Source organism: Chlorocebus sabaeus, chromosome 12 (assembly GCF_047675955.1).
Source record: "Chlorocebus sabaeus isolate Y175 chromosome 12, mChlSab1.0.hap1, whole genome shotgun sequence".
Classification (NCBI taxonomy): domain Eukaryota; kingdom Metazoa; phylum Chordata; class Mammalia; order Primates; family Cercopithecidae; genus Chlorocebus; species Chlorocebus sabaeus.
The window spans coordinates 57,041,363-57,056,013 of NC_132915.1; positions in this window are offsets into that span (position 1 = coordinate 57,041,363).

Below are 14,651 nucleotides of genomic sequence, written 5' to 3' on the forward strand. Positions count from 1 at the left end.
TTTAGAGTGAACTGGGGATGGTATCATCCGGTTTTCTAAATCACAAGTTAATGGAAGCGAGTTTCATTTTTCCCCCTAACTTAGCAGCATTTTTTTTTTTCCAAATGAATCTTACACAGAACCCTATTACTAGAAGAGATCAAGTCTGACCTGCTCTGTAAAAGAAGGTAGATGGCTTAGAAGCCACTTCTTATCCTTGGTGACAGCCTTGAACGGTCTAAAAGGATAGCAAAGATTCTTCTTTGACAAGGTATAGAAAGAAATCCAGTTAAATCTACATTGAGCTATGTTTAACCTAGCTGATGAGCTACAGTAAAAACAGCAACCAATATATCCCTAAACCAAAACAGAAAAGATTGATAAAGTCACTCACCTACATAAAGTTTCAAATTGTGTAATGGTAACAAAAAAAGCTAAAAGACTACAACACTCTAGTAAAACAAATTTTCAACATATAAGACAATGGACTAACTCCCTTACTTCACTAAGTGCTAATAACAAATCAGTAATAAAAAGATGAGCAACCTTAAAAAACAAACAGGAAAAAGCGGAGAAAAGGTAATTTACAGAAAAAAGAAATTCAAATACTTAAACATGAAATGAAGCTCAACTTCACTTATAATTAAGGATATGCACAAAGTAACAATGAGATATCGTTCTTCCTCTTCCCCATCAGATGGGAAAATATTAAACTGTTTAATGATATCCATAGCTGGTGGTAAAAGGGTTAATAAAAGGGTAAAAGGGTCAAACTTTGTTGCTGGGAGAAAATTGACACAGTCTTTCAGGGGAGCAATTTAGCAACATCTATGAAGATAAAAATAATCCAGCATTCCATGTGCTAGGTATTTATTCTATAGCTATGTTTGAAAAAAAAAAAATTGCAAATACATATCTTTCCAAAGAGCATGTGGATCCTTTCTTCTGTACTTCTCATGCTTTCTCCCATGTGAAGGGACCTCTGCCAACATAAGACTCAGGCCTTTCCTTGTTCCTTCATTCACTCCTCCCCAGGGAAGATGGAGCAATCTCTTTAATTTGTGAGCTTGGAAGGAGAAACAGACATGCGAGTCTGCCCCTGCCTTTCTCCCTTTCTAAGGAAGTTGTCTAGCTGAGAACAGGCATGCCACTCTGCCTCCTCCATGTTGTAATATATGTTTGTGTATGTGTGTGTGCATGTGCTTGTGGGAGAACAAATCTTACTGGGTGGGTAAATCTTCTGATTTGGGGTTGAATTATTAGGAAGCCCTTTGCAGATAGATTTAAGCCACATTCTCTAATACCAGCTTCACAGTATTGAAACAGCTTTTGGCCTTTGTATGCCTTAGTCTTTTTATCTCTTTCTTATTTGACAGAGAACAGAGAACAAGGGAGGGACAAAAAGGTTAGTCCTTGAGAAATATAAAGGAATGAAATTTCAGGTGCAAAAGGAATCAAAGTTATTTGTCTTGGCAGATTAATGTGACCTTCTGTTGGATAATGAGCTGTTTTTCTAGAGTTCTGCCCTATCTTTAATTGCTACAACTGGAATTGATAGGTTTTAAAGCCTATTTTCATGTGGTATTTTAACTTCAGCAAGATGATCCAACTGGTGGCATCTTTGTCCACAGACCAATGGTTATTTTTATATGAGTCACACCAGCCTACTGCAGGCACTTATGGGCTTTAGGGAAGATGCAGGCATCAGTAAACATGCCAGCCTCAGCAAGCACTCACCTCCCTATATCCACAGTCTACCAGAGAGCTAGTTTTGCACAAGAGGGATCATCTTTGTAATAAACCTTGACCCTTTTACAGCCAATATTAATTGAGCATCTACCTGGACACTGGTGATTTGGAAAGTGGTAGGAAAAGAATACAATAGCTTTGGTTAGGAAAGATAATTAACACATACCAGAAACCCTAGTTTACTCAGTTACTTATATGTCTGAGGTGGACTAGACATGGAGCCTAGTCTCCAACATATCTCATCTATGATTAGGGTACTCCTTTTTCTTCCATTATGTATGCCTATGCCTTGTCAGAGCAAATAAGACAATGCTACCATAATTCTGTGTCAGTGTCTGGCTCTGCATTTGTATCACTCTGCCTGAGCTGTCCTCTTCCACCTCTGCCTATCCAGATCTCTGGGATTCTTTAAGACCCAAGTCATATCCTGCCTCCTCCTTGACGCCATTCCTGATTGTTTACACTTGTCTTCTTCTGTGAGCTCAGAAATTCATAACAAAGGGTCTTATATTATTGCTTTAATTTATTATAGACCAAAAATGCCATGGAGGCAGGATTTTATTTTGTATTTCTTACCCTTCTCTCCCTCCACCAACAAATCACTGTGCTTCGTAGCTCTAAGAGTACTCTATGATTATTGGGTATTTTATAACTTCATAATTGAGCAGATTATGAATCAATGATATTTAAAATTTCAAACATAAAAAGAAAATTTTAATTTTACTAGCCCTGATGAAGAACTATTTTTATTTTCCTATACTGTATGACTTACCATTCTTTGGTCCCTGGTCCCATTGCAGATCTACATTGTAGGTAGCAGTCTAAATTTTGCATTTTTCTCCTTAATGTATCATCATCAATGAGTGCATGCATCCCTATAATCTTCAAAGGTATCATTACTATTAGTTGCATAATTTTCTAGCTTGCCAGTAGGTGATAGTCACTATTCCATTCCCGTATTATTGAGTGTAAAGGTTATTTTTAGTTTTTTACCACAGTGCTACAATTAACATCTTCAAATGTGTAGCTTTTTGGTTCTGTTACATTCTGAGGATAAATTCTTAGGGTCTTGTTGGATTCATAATAGATGTTCAATAAATAAAAGCTATTGATTTTGTCCCCAAACATTTTTGAGTAACTTCATAGATTGAGTCAGTATACAAAAGTTCCTAGTTTTCCTTTGGTTGACAACACCATCTACAAAGAACACTTACACTTACAAAGGAATTTTCTCCTCAGCTCTAATTTCCACCTTCTTTGGGAAATACGGAGGCACTAGAATCAAAGTCTGCCAAAATGTGAGTTTTTCCCCTTTGGAACCTTGGGGCACCAGATGCAATAGCAACAAAACCACCCACATTTGACTTTGGCTTGAAAGGATAAAACTTTCATGCAGAAAATCCCATTACCCAAATGCAATTGTCTCTAGACACATGGACAACACAGCTGTGTGTCCAGGGAAATATGTATTGATCCCTCTCGTGTCTCTACCAGCAGTTCAGATTCTGCTGTATATTAAAAATGCAGAAGATTTTTCTGAAATTTATGATGGGCTTACCTAGCTACTTTATTTACAGAAATAATCACAAACTATAAAACATGCAAAGATTGAAACAGAGTGTATGACATTCATATAAAGACAGCTGTGATTTAAGAGGCAGGAAATGTAATTATGTGCTGCTAATATTCTTGTCCTTGCTTATGAAAGGGCTTAGCAAACACAAAGTTCCCATACCCTGGGCGGTGCAAAGTGTTGCTATGGCTTGTTGGAGAGATCTCAAGAATGAACACTGAAAATCACCTCTCCTGACATAGTGCTTTGTGAATTGCCATAAGTAGATTTATATTTATTTTAGGTGTGTGTTGCTGAATTGATGAATAAATGAACCAGATGCCAAAACTGTCTATCTCTAGAACTCATCCAGAGGTAATGTGGTATCTCTGTTCTTTATATACAGGATCTTTGGGTAACGTCTCTTTCTCCTTTTGTTCTGTCTTAAATTTACCTCAATATTTGACACCATACAGACTAAAGGTGGAAAGTTCACCAGCATCAACATATATAATATAAGCAGAGAGAGGAAACAATAGGGAAGAGAAGAAGTAAGGACACACAGGCATATGCATTAGCATGTTCCTACAGTATAAGTCAGGAGGCCATAACTAGCATTTACTATTTTCATGCCCTGTTATATTGGCCTCTCCACCTCCTCCCTTTTCTCTATCCAGCATCTCAGATGGTCAAGATTCTTTGCCTAGTATGGTAACAAATATTTATTTCTGAGAAGGCAAAGTTCATAGTAGTCCTACCTATGTGAAGTTTGAGAGAGTCTGCTCTTAAGGTAAGCAGAGTGAAGCAGGAGGTAGTTTAGGTTATCTTCTGGGTTCAAATTCCTCATGGCCAACAGCAACATTTTCTGCTATTGCATCAATCATACAAAGTCAATCCCATGCCCCCCGTTTTTTATATAAGGCATAAGGTTCCGAAATACCCATAGTGCAAGTCAACTATCATTTAGTGGAAATATTGTCTGTGCTGCGGTAGAAATGTCTCTCCCATGGGAACTAAACCTGTGGACCAGTAGAGTGCTAAGTATGAAATCAAGAGGCAAACACTTTGGATACAGACTATTAAATATAATCTCAAGAGGTACCTTCCACACCTCCACTGTTGAGTTCCCAGGTGTGGTATTTGGGTTGTCAGTGAAAAGAAATGTTTATACGTTATAAAACTAATAATTCAACTTTGTATTTTCTCCAAGCTGGGACTATATCCATTTCTAGTTACTCCTTATAACATTTGTCAATATAGCTGCTTGTGGATGATGAGGTAAGTAATAAGACCAGTGATTATCTCTGGCTTCAGAGTTTAGGATGGTGAGCCTGGTTGTTACAGCAGCCTTCCCTAAAGAATTTACAACTGAGCTGAGAGTTAAGGCATGAGAAGACATTTAATAGATGAAGGAGGAAGGGACAAGTGTGTTCCAAGCAGATGGAAGAGAGTATGTGCAGACCTTGTGGTGGGAGAAATAATATGGAGAAACCTAACATGAATAATAACATAGTGAAGCATAGAGATTAATGGGGAAGAAAAGTATGAAATGAGGGTAGAGATATAGGCAGGGTCCAGAGCACATAGGGCCTTATTGACCATGTCAGGTATTTTTGGTCTTTATCCTAAAAATGAGAAAGAGCCAGGAAAGTGGTTTAAATATTGTGTGTGTGTGTGTGTGTGTGTGTGTGTGTGTGTGTGTGTGTTGGGGGGTGGAGGGCAAAGGGAAATGTTTTGACTTTGCCAAATTTGTTATACAAAATTTTCTCTACCTGTGGCATGGACAACACATTGTTAAGGGTGACAAATAAGATACAGAAGACTAGTTTAGGGGCTGCAGCAATAGTGTGAGAAGAAAAAGGTGGCAGCTTGGTGGCAATGAAGACGGGAGGAGCATATAGAATTCAAGGAATTTTCAGAATGTAATTGAAGACATAGAAATAGATATATTTACCCAAGAAGGAGTATAGACTAAGAATCAAAGAAGGGTTAAGTTTGAGCCTTGAGGGAACTTAAACATTTAATACTGGAACGGAAAAGGATAAGCCTGTAAAGGGGGGTTGATAAGGAGATCATAGAAAGGTAGAAGGAAACCACGAGAGTCTTGTCATGGAAGCCAAGGGAAGAAAGTGTTTCTGGCAATGGATGTTGTTAACAGCATAAAATGCTAGTGAGAGGTAAAAGAGCAGCACTCAAAAAAATGTCCCTTCGATTTTATATTCAAGAGGCATTGGTGATCCTTAGCAAGAGCTGCTTTGGTGGATGAATGTGAACAAAAGAAAGACTGGGAAGTGAGCAAGAGACAGAGACATGGTGACAAATTATTTGAAAAATTCTTCTGTTACAAAAAGGAGAGAGATTAGTTGCTGGGGAGGAATGTGGGTTAGTGGGTGGTGGTGGTGGTGGTGGTGGTGGTGTTTTATGAGAGACCTTGTGAGAAGGGATACTATATAGTGAAAATTTAATTAAATAAGAAAGGATAGGATTCAAATAGGTAGGGGGCTGCACAGCTCCTTTACTGTGATAAGAGGGATGTGAATGTAAATGTGGGGTGTGGAGGTTTGGCAGGAAACTGAGGCCTTCCCATTTGATGGTGCCTAATTTCTCTGTAAAGTACAAGTTATCTGCTGAGAGGGAAGAGAAATAGGGGAAAAGACTGGGCATTGGAGAGGTGAATTTTTGAAATCCGTGTTAGGGGAATGGAAGAATGAGATCATGAAAAGAAGGAAAAGAAACACTAGGACTGCTGGACAGTGAGGATGACTATGCATTTACAGTATCTGAATAGGTAGGCTGAGGGGCAGGTTATGGAGAATTGAGAGCAAGTTCAAATGTATTTATCTTGGCCAGTAACTCTTACACTATATCTAACAGGTTTTCAGTTAAATACCTAAGATATGAATAGATACTTAGCTAAAGAATAGCATGGGGGAAAAGTCCTGTCTACCATCTCCCTCACTTGAAAATTCATGTTCTTCATTTTGCTGCATGGTCTGGAAGAAGTGCTCAAATGAGTAAACTTGCTAAATCGTGTTCAAACCAACTGTCTCAAGAGAGGTCTTCATGATCTGGCCTCTGCTTGCTGATCCTGCCACTTGCTAATCTCCCAACCTACAGTTCCCCTTCCCACTCTCCTGAACTATTTACAATTCTTGAAAATGCCCAGCCCTTCTTTCCTCAAGTCCTTTGCACAGGTTATTCCTTTAGCCTGGAACATCTTTTTCCCATCCACTTTTCATATGACTGTCTCTGGATAGAAATCATTTATGCCAGAAATGCTTCCTTGCATGGCCCAAGCTTTTTTTTTTTTTTTTTCTTGAGACGGAGCCTCACTCTGTCGCCCAGGCTGGAGTGCAGTGGCGTGATCTCGGCTCACTGCAAGCTCCGCCTCCCGAATTCACGCCATTCTCCTGCCTCAGCCTCCCGAGTAGCTGGGACTACAGGCGCCCGCCACCTCGCCTGGCTAATTTTTTGTGTTTTTTTTTTAGTAGAGACGGGGTTCCACCGTGTTAGCCAGGATGGTCTAGGTCTCCTGACCTCGTGATCTACCCGCCTCAGTCTCCCAAAGTTCTGGGATTACAGGCGTGAGCAACGGCGCCCGGGCATGGCCCAGGCTTTGAGTCAGGTTTCTATGTTTATCTGTTCTCCTATTCTGTGCTCAAAACACCTGAACTCCCTGTTTGCTTACCCTCTACCCCACTGCAACTTGAAACATAGAAATACGCCTTCTTCAGATCCCCTAAAGTAGATACAATTATCCAAGGAGGAGCATAGTGTAAGAACCAAAGAAGGGCTAAGTTTGAGCCTTGAGGAACTTAAACATTTAATAGCAGAATGGAAGAGGATAAACTTGCAAAGGAGGCTGATAAGGATATCATAGAAAGATGGAAGGAAACCAGAAGAGACATATCATGGAAGTCAATTACTTAGCACAGGGTTGACACATAGTACACACTTTGTATGTGGCTAGAGAATGTGGCTGAGGAATGAATGATGAATGCCTCTTCCTTTTACCTGGGTGGGGGTGGAGGGAAGGAGGTGATTGCTAGAGATGCTGAATTAGATGAAGATGGCCCTGGGTGAACTTACTTAATCAGCAAATATCTGTGTTAATGCTGGTGTCTTACATTTCTATATATGTGATCGTTACCCTGCACACAATTTGATATGTGTACGTGCTAACATATACATCCATGCATGCACACAGATGTCTATACATACACGTATGTACAGTTTGCACTTCCTATTTTCTCAGTTTTTACTTCCACCTCTTCCATCTGCCCCAGATTCCTTTGGACTCGTGGTTGTTTTCACACTCCTCATGCTTATCTTGATCTCTCTCCCTCCCCTTATAATATTTCCTGTATTCATTCCTCTGGGCCTTTTGGTCTTTCATTTTGTTTTTTATTTCTGCTGCTTCTTTCCAGGCTGCTTAAAGCACCTCCCAACAGATTTTCAATAGGAATACAGAGACTCACTTTGGCAGTGCAGATGTTATACAATGGCAATGTTCAGTGCTTTTTTTTTTTGGTTCCTACAGGGACTGGATGCATACAGTGTTTCACTGCTGATTCTTTGTAATAGTACTGCACAGGCAAAATGTTAATAAATTATAGCAGCAGAACTAATTAAAAGGCATGCATTATACATCTTGTGGACACATTCTTCATTAGCATAAATTCTCAGCATTACACATTCATGTCGGAAGGAATTAAAAGGAAAAACTTAAAAATAAAAAGGCATACATACAGAGACCCAAATGCTTTGGTTTCCCCAAGGCTTTTGCTGAGCATATGCCCTTGTGGATTCAGTAGTTCTTTTAATTTTTGTGTGTTATTTTAAAGGAAATATACCATGTCCCATTTTTATGTACTTTAAAAATCAAACCAGCTTTAAGATGATAAAGTTAATCCTGTCTATCCCCCTTGAAACAAAGTTTAAATAGTATTCAGTGAACAGGTTTCTAGAACTAGAAATAAACTCTTAGTTTTTCCATATTTTCTAATAGGCATTTGATTATAAGTAGCTCAATAACTAGTCTCTCATGTTAGCAATACTGTTGTTTTCAACTCAGTTTTTATTTTAGAGCCGTGGTTGGTAAGACAGATCAAGGGTCACAGGGAAATATCACCATTCAGTTATTCAACTTCTTCCTTAGGAAGATACATTGGTTCAGGCTCTTTGTACAGATCATGCTTAACAATACTGGACCATGCATTGTCCGTGCCAACAGAGTTCCCTTGTGCATTAGCAATCCTCATAAACTTTCTCTACACATAGAAACCAATTTGATAGATAGTGGAAGTGATGATAAGGAGATGACCAGGCATCCTTTAGTCCCTGAGCCAATGGATTCTCCTTTTAAACATGAGTATTCATATCACTTTTAATTTCTTGCCTCCTTCCAAAACAGGATTGAAGGGCTTGAAATAACTAGATGCCTACACTTTTACAAGAGTTTTCCAACTCATCTTCCTACTTCCACTCTTGGCCTCAAGGCTTTTCTCCTCATAACAGTCCAAAGGAGCTTTGGAAAATGTAAATCAGGCCACACTGCATTCCTGTTGAAAGCCCTTCAATGTCTCCCATCACTTGGAAGAAAATTCAAAGTCTGCTAAATAGCCTGCCAGACCCTACTTAATTTGTCCCCTTCTTCAATTTTGTGGCTTACTGTCTTTCTACTTTACTCCAGTAATACTACTGGCATTCTTGCTGTTCTATGAACATGCCATGCTCACTCCTTTTCCAGGACCTCTGCACATTGCTTTTCCTTCTTTCAGATGAAAGCATGGCTTGATCACTCAGTATCTGTTCAGGTGTCTCCTCAGAGGGGGTGTCTCTGAATATCCTATCTAAAACAACAAGTAGCACTAATGGCTACCTGATATTGTATATGTATTAGTCTGTTTTCATACCACTATAAAGAGTTGTCCAAGACTGGGTAATTTATAAAGGAAGGAAGTTCAGTTGACTCACAGTTCAGAATAGCTGGGGAGGCCTCAGGAAACTTACAAAAAGGTGAAGGGGAAGCAAGGCACCTTCTTTACAAGACGGCTGGAAGAAGTGCAGAGCAAATGGGGAAGAGCCCCTTATAAAACCATCAGATATCATGAGAACTCACTCACTATTAGAAGAACAGCATGGGAGAAACCATACCCGTGATCTAATTACCTCCACCTGGTCTCTCCTTTGACATGTGAGGATTATGGGGATTAAAATTCAAAATGAGATTTGGGTGGGGACAGAAAGTCTAACATATCAGTATATCTATTTGCAAATTTTCTTTCTTTTCTATCAAAATACAAGCTCTTCGTGGTTAGAGATTTTATCTATCTGGTTCAATGTTTTCGTATTAGAGTCTAGAAGAGTGCTTGGTGCATTGAAGATACTCAATATATGCTTATTGAGTAAATGAATAACTGAAACTTCTTGCCTACAGTTGAGTGAGTACTGGTATTTTTATTTTACCAGTTAATAAATTAGAAAAGACCTGTTAGGCACATGCCTCTTTAATGCAAGAACTTGAGAGTAAATTACATGACTGAAAAAAACCTTTGCAAACAAATGGTCCAGTATCATTGTAGGGCAATAAATTGGGGTCAGGTGGGATCAAAGTGTGCTTCATGTAAAAGGTAAGAATGACAACGTTTATTATAGATGCTGCTTTCATCAAAATCTAGAATAGTTCATGAGGGGTTAGGGAAGAGAGTCATCTTGTACCCTTCTGGTCAATTTGTAAATTGGTACCTCTCTGGAGGTTAATCTATCACTAAAAAGCCTCAAAAAATTGCATTACTTTTTGACCCAGTAATTCTAATAATTTAACTTAAGGAAGTAATTAGGAGCATGAATGAAGATTTATGTCCTAAGGTATTCAGTACATAGTAAGTTATTATCAGATAAAACATCTGAAACAACCAAAATATCCAATAGTAGTATTTTGGTTAAATTACAATATAATTAAAGAATGGAATTCTGTGAAAGAGATTCACAATAAAATGCTAAGCAAAAATAAAGTATGAGCCCATGAAAAATACATACATATACATATAAATAATAATATATACTTATGTTAATGTAACCATCTAAGTGTTAGCAATGTTATCTCTTCATGTTAGAATGATTAAAAATGTTAATTTTTCTGTTTTTTAAATCTGTTTTTTCTAGTGGTTCTAAAGTAAACATATATTGTATAATTAAAAATTAAAAATATATACCAATAAACTCCACAAAAAGTGAACAATTTATTAAAGAGATACATATAGATAAACTCTTACTTCTTGTCTGTGAATATGATTGGTCACCATGTGCCCTGTCTTTCTAGGTCATGCACCCATTAATCCAGCATACATTTTTTGAACACATATTATATGCAGTGTTCTGTGTTAGGCTCCTCTTCCGCCAAGGGGTTATTGACATCGAGAGCTGTTTACCACCATTGTAAGTAGTTTTATAAGACAGAGGAAGGAATCTATTACATATCACTTTATCTTCATTTTCCAGAAGGTATTTCTAAAATGGAAAGTGTCTGTATCAGCCCAGTCCTAAAAGTTTTCATTTTGGACAGTCTCTAAAGAGACTTTTTGCCCAGCAGAGCTGCTCCTTGGTAGTAAAGCTGAACTTGTGACCAGGTGTTTGTGCCTAAGGTCTTCTTGCTATTTCAAACTGGGCTATGTGCCTGGCCCAGCTTCCCATGGCAGAACTGATACACCAAACTTGTTTTCCACCTTACAAATGTGGCAGTGGCTTGAATAAAAGCCAGTCTGCTGAATGGCTTCCAGATAGAGCAGGGGCTGAAGAACAGGCAGTGACTTGTTGCCTCCTTTTCCAGGTGTCGTGTTTAGTGCAGAAGCCTCAGTGCCTAGTGTGTTAGCTGACAGAGTAGGCACTGAGTAAATACTTGAGCAAATGATTTACAAGGAGGCCAGGTGTCAACCCACTTTCTAATCTCACTGAAAGCACCCAAGAATGGGCCCCTTTCTTTAGATTTTTCCATATACCAACCGGACATGTGAAAATATAAGGAATTTGGAAAAGGTACTTTGTGTGTAATAAGGCTGACAAATGAAAGCATGTGATGGTAAAATGACAGAGATGAGAAGAAACATCAATAATCCATGCTGCACTGTAGAGATTGCAAAAGCACACACGGACAAGTGGCCTTGTCTCTGCTTAACAAGCAAGCGTTTAATTGGAAACCTAAATAATATATTAAGCTTTCTGTGTTGGAATTACTCTATGCCGTTCTGCTTGTCTGTCTCTGAATGAGATGAATTTCCAGTGGCATGCTTGGGTTGCTTTATTCAACACCAGCAGGCAGATATTGTTAATGATCTTTACTCTCCTGGTAGTTGGAAGGGAGTTTCTATCCTCCTGGGGAAGGCAGCTGTGGTGCTTGGGCCAGAGTTGCCACACCGTGTCCATCTGCACCATTAATCTCTGGAGGGAGAGTGGTCTCTATCTCTCTCCTACCCCAATTAACAGAAATTCCCAGCCTTATTCAATACCCAGTCTTTTCTAATTGGGCAAACATGCTCCTTTGTTTCAGTTACTCCAAGATTTACCTCCCTTCTGTGGGAAACTGAAGTTCTGCAGAATGGACAGAGATGATGTCCTATTAAGAAAAAAAAAAAAAGCAGATGTGGTTTTCTCTTCCTATGGGTGACAATCTAGTTTTATCTTTTACTTCAATTCCAGGAAAATTCATTCCAATCATGAAAAATATGTCAGAAGAAAAGCAGACCGCTCTGTTGTATTTGGATTATATGACCAATTTTTCCAAGCTAATAAAAAGGGACTTTATTAACATGAAAGTAGAAGATTTTTGAAGGTGATGAGGACTGAATCTTTTTCCCTGTGTTAGCTGTGCAATCACAAGATGTTAATTTCAGGGGAAGAAAAATGACCCTTTACCCTTCAAGACAGTCAATAGGCTTTTATAAGCAGGCAACCAAAGATTGCACTGTATTAGAATTTAATTTTTAATTAATACTAGATTACAACTGTATTTTCAGAGCATCACCTCCTTAGGCCCACATTAGCAGTAAGAGAGTTCACCTGGATGGATATTATTGCAGAGAACACCAGGGGAATGAATAAGAGATCCACAACTGCTGTCAGTGGAAAGCACAAAAAGGAAATGAATCTCAACTAACAGCAAAGGGAGCTCTGGAAGCTGCATGGCACGTGTACAGCACGATAATCAGAGGCCCCTCTGTGAAATGATTGCAAGGTTTTGTTCTACCTAGAAAAGTTTCAGAGTTGAGAGGCAGCATGGCAGAGTGGAAAGCGGATGGATTTTGGAATTAGACAGCTTGAGGTGAAAATCCTATAACACAGAAAAGATAGTGTGAATGTCTGGGGCTATGGGGAAGATGAACAAGCCAGCTTTTGTAAAGTGCCAGATACATAGGTGTCCAGTAATTGGTAGGTATTATTGCCTCTTGTTTGGATCTATAAATTTCAAAGAGAACTCTAAAGACTGGCCTGAGTAAATTGTGTTAAAGAAAATGAACTTTTAAGGATACAACTCACATCACGATCACTGTAGAGGATTTTCTCAGAACCCTTATTCTGAGGTTCTGGATGAGAAAGTAGGCAAGTAATTTCTGTTTTGGGAGCAGAAGTTACTTTGTTGACATTTTACAAGAGGCATTGGAATGCTTAGTGGAAAGAAGGGGTAAGGAAAGGGGAAAGGGAAGGAGGAATAGAAGAAGCAGGAGGGAGGAGAAAAAGAGCAGAGGTAGGAAGGAGTTGTGGTGTGGTAGTGAAACATTTTAAATCTTGATTTTAAAACCCATTTTATTACTTTGAAAAGACCAAAAGGCATTCTATTATAACAATGGGTGTGATTGCCCTTGAAAGATAGGAGTATAAAATACTTTTTCTGACTTATTTTTTCCAAATTTTCTCATTGAGTAAGCACATATTACTTTTATAATTAGGAAAATCAAAATGGCACCCGTGTTAATTATTTCAGGATCACATGTCTTTTTACGGTCCCTTTGAAAGAGTAATGTTTGAGAAGCTTCATTAACTAATGATGTATACAAATAGGACCTGAGAGGTTTAGGAATTCAAATTCCAGCCTTAGGAATTGCCATCACCAAGGTAGGCCAGGACCCTCAGCTCCTTTCACCTTCACAAAAGGCAAAAGGCAGAGTATTTCATATGAGGGAGTCTAGCTTAGTAAACACAAATAAATCTCTGACAAAGTAAGGTTGTTTTACATGAGGATGCTAACCCTTCCTCCCTGACCTTTCCCCAGTTTCTGGAATTTTTTATTCCAGTGTGTGGGATAAGTCTCTGAACTTGTTTCCAACCCAGCATTTTTGTTCTCCGGGAACTTCAGGGAGCATGAGTGAATTCGACATATGCTGGCTTATCACACTGCGCCTGACACCTGGCTCTGTGCTATCTGCAAAACCAATAGAAATAGCTACAGGGGAACTTGTATGCATCTTGAACAACTTTTAATTTAGGCAGTTATCTTCTTCAAACAGACAGTTTGGGTCTCTACATTTCAATCATCGGGACTCTTCAGGACAAGCAAAAAGCCTCAGTAAACCAGTAAACACCACAGTGCTTATTTAGACATGAACACTTTGATTAACGTTTACATACTGAAATAACCATGGAGAACAACAGCCCATCCCTTGACTCACATAGATGAGACTATTTACATACTGAAAATGGTACAAACTGTCCAGGATAGTGAGTCTATTTGGACCATGAAGGGAATATCACCATGCTTTTTCCCTTGTATTGTGATTGTTTTAGCATGTGTTGGGACATAATCAAAGGAGAACTTGATGTGTTTGGGAGGAGCATCAGATGAGTGATAGGTATTCCAGAAAGAAGTTAGTTGACTAATGATACTGAGTAAGAGAAAAGAAAGAAAGGAATCAAGTGGGAACATAGCCCTGGGGATATGTTGTGAGAAATCAGGACTTTAGTGTTATAGAATGAAAAGTCATATGCCATTGCAGAAAATTAGCAACAACTTGGTCAGAGTCTTGAAGTATCAAGGAGTAATAAAATAAGTACAAAAAAGAGAAGAATATTTACTAGTTGAAACCCTTTTCTATTCCATATTTGCTTGTTTATATTGACTTTAACTTGCCTTCCTTATAACATCCTTCCTACTCATTATGACGTAGCATTTTGATCAATGTGCAGAAACCAATGGCTATGAACTGAATTGTGTCACCCTCAGATCCATACATTGAAGCCCTAACTGCCAATGTTATTGTATTTTGAAATAGCGTTTTAAGGAGGTAATTATGATTAAATGAAGTCATAAAGGTAGGGTGCTAATTTGATAGAATTGGTGGCCTTATAAAAAATGAAACTCACTCTCTCTGTATGCACT